The sequence below is a fragment of the Sinohyriopsis cumingii genome, chromosome 6 (genome assembly GCF_028554795.1).
Source record: "Sinohyriopsis cumingii isolate HCF-2022 chromosome 6, ASM2855479v2, whole genome shotgun sequence".
NCBI lineage: Eukaryota > Metazoa > Mollusca > Bivalvia > Unionida > Unionidae > Sinohyriopsis > Sinohyriopsis cumingii.
This window is the reverse complement of record NC_142966.1, coordinates 35,022,370-35,029,272: the sequence shown is the minus strand read 5'-3', so window position 1 is coordinate 35,029,272 and position 6,903 is coordinate 35,022,370.

The following is a 6,903-nucleotide window of genomic DNA, read 5'->3' as shown; positions in this document are numbered from 1 at the left end:
ATGGCCTACCTGTCTCGCATATCATGGCACTGGAAAGACCAAAGAAAACGGTCAGAGACTGCTGAAGCTATGCACCTACCATGGCTTGTGCATCACAAACACCTTCTTTAAGTTTAAGCCCCAACACAAAGTGAGCAGCAGAGAGGCTAAACAGACCAGGACCGTTCGCCAAAATAAACGCTCCTACGAGAAACATTCGCCAGGAAGGCCCCAAATGTAAAAATAAACGCTGCTGGGAGATGATATTAAGACAGACAATCTGCTGCATATACATAGTTTATCACAAAAATATACTCACGCAGACAAATTTTACTACCCCCCCCCCCCATTTAGATAAATTTTGGTTTTGTTTTTTGCATGAAAAATTGGTCTCAGCCCCTCTGCTGCTATACAATTGTTAAAGTAATTTGTTAAAGTTCTTGAAGTAAAATATTTTGTATATCATGAGTGTTGGAGAACCACATTCAGCTATAATAGCAAAGGAACATTTAGCTGCATTAAGGAAATTAATTCCTGTTAGAGAATCTGTCAAAAGAAAAATACGAGCGTATCAAGATGAAAATCTTGGATTTAAAGATTTTACAACAGAATTATTCGAGCCAGTAACTAAAAAAACTGAACAGGTCGTTTTTGGAGAGATTAAAGATCCTGAAGTGAAAAAAACAGGAATTCTACCTGTGTTGAAGAAGATTGAAAAACAAACTGCAATACATGCACCTGCACCAGCAGTTAGACCCACAACTCTCGCAATACGTGCACCTGTGTCTGAGGAACAACCAGCTTCACTTAAAACTCCTGCAACTCCCGCGATTGAAAAATTTACCGATGACTTTATTAGCAAAGTGAGAAATATTAAAAATAAAATTTTAGCTTATGTTGCTGTTTCATCATATGGTGAGCGAAAAAAATTTTTAAAACCAGAATATGGTGAAAAACCTGTAGATAGCAATACATGGTTAAAATGGATATATTATGTGAGAAATAATATTAATCGGGTTAGAAATGATGATCCCGATTTTATAGATTATCTTAATGAGGTAGATATTTTTGAGGAAAAAATTAGAAAAAAATCAGCACAAATACCTGAACAAATTCAATCTCCAGTAACAACGTCATCTGGTGAAATAATGCCTCATGAATTATTTACTGATAAAACTCTTAATATGTTTAAGGATAAGGAAAAATTAACTAAAATTGCTGCATTTGGTGTTGTTAAAAAGGAAAAATATATAAAACCAGAATATAAAGATTTATTATCGGAAGCTTTATGGAGACCTGCAGTATTTTTTGCTTCTATAAGATCTAAAATTGATTACGATAATCCAAAATATAGTAAATTTTTGGATGATGTATCGAAATTAGGAACTTCAAAATTCAAAAAATCTGATACACAACAATCTGAAGAAAAGGAAGAACCTTATAATTTATTAAGAGATATGTTTAGAGAGGAAAAAAAGGAGGAGGAAGAATTTGAAACACCACGAGGTTCACCTGTCCATGGCGCTACCGGTAGAGGTTACAACACAATCTGTCCTAATAGTGTTGTTAACATCGTGTCTCGATTAGAAGTACTTATGGGGGGAAAACGAGCTGGAAATAATTCACGTGAAATAATTAACGAGGCAGCAGATATTTGCAAAAGATTATTTAGCGGCAAAATTATAGATGTTCAAACTTACAGAAATTTAATCGATGAAATTATTGAGGGGTATAGCGATTAGTTGTTAGATAAATAATATTAAATAAAAGATGATAGTTCACAAACATCACCGAAGGCCAGCACAAATTCGTGTCGTTAATTCCAGATTGCCTGCATATAAACTCGTTCACGGCAACGGAATTACAAGCTTCGTTACCAGAATAGCACCTAAAGTCGGACCGATTGCTAAACAATTGGCGATGAAAGCAATTGGATTTGTCCGTGATTAAGCTACTGCTGCTGTTGGTGATTTAGCTGGTAAAGCTTTTAGTGCCATTAAAGATAAAATCACAAAATTGGTACGTAAAAAAGCTAAATTACCTAGCACTGCTGTGATGCCTAGCGATATCAGTAAAATTATGAATGGTGCGGCGAATCAGAAATTAGCTGAATTAACGAATAAAATGGAAATCGCCCAACTGGCAGACACTCAACCAAACACTAGCTTTATATCAGGCAGCGGTCTTCGTTTTAGAAGATAATTATTATATAATAAAATGTTTGCAAGAGTATCAAACGAAGCGTTTGACATGGATGAGCCAGTCAGTAAAGACACATCGTTACGTGATCATCAATATTTTTCATATGACGCGGTAACACAAAATAGTCAAAATCGTGTTGAAGTTCAAATTCATGACATGACAAGATATTTTCTTCCATCAGAGGCATTTATTGAAGTTGTTGGTGAAATTGTTAGGGCAGACAATAACAATAATTTTGACGCAAATGTTAAACTTGGTTAAACGGAATTATGGCATTATTCAAGAGCGCCACATACATGATTGATGGAAGAGAAATTGAGTCAATTACTAATGATGTTGATTTAGCTACAACAATTATAGGTCTAGCGAGATATTCAGATGATTTTACTAGATCGGCTGGCCCTAGCATGATGTTTGCCAAAGATAATTCTGATGCAGCTGATCCTGAGCAATTTATTAAATTACGAATACCACGAGATACTGCTATTGATCCACAACCTGCTGATGGTGAACACGAGGGTAGACCGGCTGATGCTTTTGATATAATAAAAAGAGCTAATCCCAATTTTAACTTAGGTTTTACCACACGAAGAGCAATGTTGGCAGGAGATAACAGAAGTTTTTCATGCGCGATTCCCTTATCTCATATATTTGGATTTTGCAGAAATTTCAGAAAAGTAATTTTTGGAGCGAGACACACTTTAACACTTATTCGAAACGGTAGCAATAATGCCATCTGGCGGACTGGTGGCGTTGACGGTAAAGTTCACATAACTAAATTTACCTTGTGGATGCCAGCGCTAGTTCCATCAGTAATTGAAGAAGAAAAATTAATGTCATTCATGGACAGCGGTGGTAAATCAATAATGTCGTGGCTGACAACAACAACTGATACAATATTAACAAATGTTAATGGCGATTACACCTGGCGTATTGCAGCTCAGCAGGGCGTTTCGGCACCACGACACATTTTTATTGCTTTTCAGAACATCAACAGATATGATCAAACTCACAGTCATATGATATTTGATAACGTTGCAGCTACAAATGTCTCGTTGAGAATTAATGGGCAGCAAGAACCAACTGAAGAAATATTGATAAATTTTGAAACATATTCAACAGCTCGTGCATATCATCGAATATTAAGTTATGTGAGGCGAGATCAAAATATTGATACAGGATTGCAAATATCGCAGCTAGATTTTAATACGTGCTACCCGATCTATTATTTTTCACTGGAACATCTTGATTTGATAAAACAATCTGTCGTTGATATTCATTTTAAAGCAAGAATTACAGTTGGGGCTGGAGCTAACTACAAAGTTATTGCTGTGATTCTCAGTGACAAAACCATGATTTTAGAGGGAATTAGTGGCAGAATGAGAGTTATTGATGCACCTGTGGAAAATATGTAATTTGTAATTTAAATTCCTGCTGATAAATGTAAATGCCATACGATCATGTTAGTGTGACTCTGACCCCGGGTCAGATAAAAAAAACTTCAATCAGAAAAAGCTAACTCGATAACATTAACGTTAAAAAACTCACAAATTCATGGTTGACCAAATAAATTATCCTTGACTAAAACTCAACACAAACGTTTCAACAGGGCCAAATCGGCAAATACTGGAGTTAGCGTTAATCTCAGTCCAGGAGCTATCAAAAATATGGTTAAAGTTGGTGGATTTTTTCCCATTGTTAGCTTTAATTCCTGGATTAATGGCTGCCGCTGCTCCGGCTATAGCAAAAGCTGCTGCATTAGGTGCGGTTGGATATGCAGGTACCAAATTAGCACAAAAAGTAACAGGAGGAAAATACAGCAAAAAAAAGGTCGCGGCCTGAGGTTGCCAGGAACATACTTAGGATACGGCAGCGGCCTGAGGTTGCCAGGAACATACCAGTAGCGATGTCAAATTTAGATCTATCTAATGAAGTAAAAAAGAAGAAAATTAAATTTTTTAGAGGAATATTTATGCGAGATCAATTACCAGCAAAACCAAATTCTACCGAGACGGGAATTATAAATCTCGATGACAGTATTGGGCCAAGAACACATTGGGTAGCCTACGGAATTAATCCGCGTGAAATTATATATTTTGACTCGTACGGGCTGGCTCCACCAAATGAATTTATCAATTACGCAAAACAATTAAAAACTCCAATTTGGTATTCAACACTACCAACACAAACTTTAACTGATCCACCAATCTGCGGCAGTGAAGTAATTAATGTTCTTGATGTGATATCAAAATCATCGTTGCCGTATCACAAAATCGTACTTAAATATACATCAGATAAATATAATGGTTGACATTTTTGGAAGGTCATTAATTAGAGAAAAAAAATCTGACGTTGATTTATCAAAATATGCAACAAAAGATGACCTTAACAATTTATTATCGATATCAAAAATAAATCCTGACGCGATGGTTATTTTTCAAGATCAACATGGAAAATTAAAAACGAGTAATGTTAAAATTGCTGATGTGGTTCAGCGGGCACATGTGACTGAATTGCGAGGAATTGTTAGTGAAACTGACAAAAAAATTGGTGAAACTGACCAAAAGATTGGTGAAACTGACAAAAAAATTACAAAAGTTCAAGGTGATTTTATTAGCCATGTAACTGATTTTGCTAATCTGCGAACAACTGTTAGTGAAGCTGACAAAAAAATCAGTGAAGCTGACAAAAAAATTAGTGAAGCTAACAAAAAAATTGGTGAAACTGACAAAACAATTGGTGAAACTGACAAAAAAATTAGTAAGGTTCAGGGTGATTTTACTGGTCATGTAACTGAATTTGCTAATTTACGAACAACTGTTGGTGAAACTGACAAAAAAATTAGTAAAGTTCAAGGTGATTTTACTGGCCATGTAACTGAATATAATTTACGAACAACTGTTGGTGAAACTGACAAAAAAATTGGTGAAGCTGACAAAAAAATTAGTAAGGTTCAAGGCGATTTTACTAGTCATGTAACTGAATTTAATAATTTACGAACAACTGTTGGTGAAACTGACAAAAAAATTTGGTGAAACTGACAAAAAAATTGCCGGTCATGTAACTGAATTTAATAATTTACGAACAACTGTTGGTGAAACTGACAAAAAATTTGCTGGTCATGTGACTGATTTTGCTAATTTACGAACAACTGTTGGTGAAGCTAACAAAAAAATTACAGAAGTTCAAAGTAAATTTACTAGCCACGTAACTGAATTTGTTAATTTGCGAACAACTGTTGGTGAGGCTAACAAAAAAATTACAGCGGTTCAAGGTGATTTTACTGGCCATATAACTGATTTTAATGGTTTAAAATAAGATTTTGAAAATATTAAAGGAAAAATTGAAAAATCCCAAAGTGATTTTACCGGCCATGTATCTGATTTTACTAATTTACGAAGAATTGTTAATGAGGCTAATGAAAAAATTGCGCGAGCTAATGAAGAAATTGAACGAGCAAAGAAAGAAATTGAACGATCCCAAGGTGATTTTGTTGGCTTGCAATAAGCTGTTAGAAAAGCTGATGCAGAAATTACTGAAACTAACAAAAGAATTAAAAAATCTCAAGATGATTTTAATAAAAAAGTTGAAGAAATTGAAAAATCTCGTGGTGGTGATTTTACTGAGTTACAAAAAGCTGTTAATGAAGCTAATGCAGAAATTAATAAAATTAGTAAAGATATCAAAGAATCTCAGGTTAAATTTATTAATGTAATTAATGCAAAAATTACAAAATCTCGAGGTGATTTTACTAACTTGCAAAATGCTGTTGGATCAGCTAATGCAAAAATTACAAAAGCTTACGAAGATATAAAAAAGTCTCAAGATGATTTTACCAAAAAAGTTGACGAAAAAGTTCTTGCAGCTAACTTGGCAATTACGAAATCCCAAGATAATTTTGCTGGCTTGCAAGAAACTGTTACAAAAACTATAGGGGAAATTGAGCGAGATAATGAAGAAAATAAAAAAGCTAAAGCCCAACTTGAGAAAGATACTCGATTAGTTTTTGAAGATCTCAAAAGAATAATGTACGAAAAATTCGAAGAAATTAGAAAAGCTCAAGCTGATTCTATCACAAAAAATGAAGACAAAATTACGCGAGCTAATGAAGAAATTACAAAAGCTAACGAAAAAATTACAAAATTTGAAAGTGATTTTGCTGACCATATGACTGAATTTAATAATTTACGAAAAAAATTCCAGAAAAGCTTTTAATGTTCTTACAAAAATTCAAGGTGATTTTACTAAACATGTAACTGAATTTAATACTTTACATGAAACTGTTAGTAAAGTTGACGAAAAAATTACAGGTGATTTTACTACCTTGCGAGAAACTGTTGCAAAATCTGTCGGAGAAATTAGTAAAATTAACGAAGATGTTAAAAAAGAAAAAGATAATCTTGTTAAAAAAATTGAAGAAAGACTTGTAAAACTTTTCGAAGATTATGTAAAATCAGTTGAAAACTTTGGAAAAGAATTTGAAAAATTTAAAAATGATGCTACAACAGCTAATGAAAAAATTGCAGTGGTTCAAGGTGAATTTACTAAACATGTGACTGAATTTAATACCTTGCGAGGTGAAGCTGACAAAAAAATTGGTGAAGCTGACAAAAAAATTAGTAAAGTTCAAGGTGATTTTACTGGCACTATGACTGAATTTACTACTTTACGAGAAACTGTTGGTGAAGCTAATGCAATTATCACAAAAGTTCAAGGTGATTT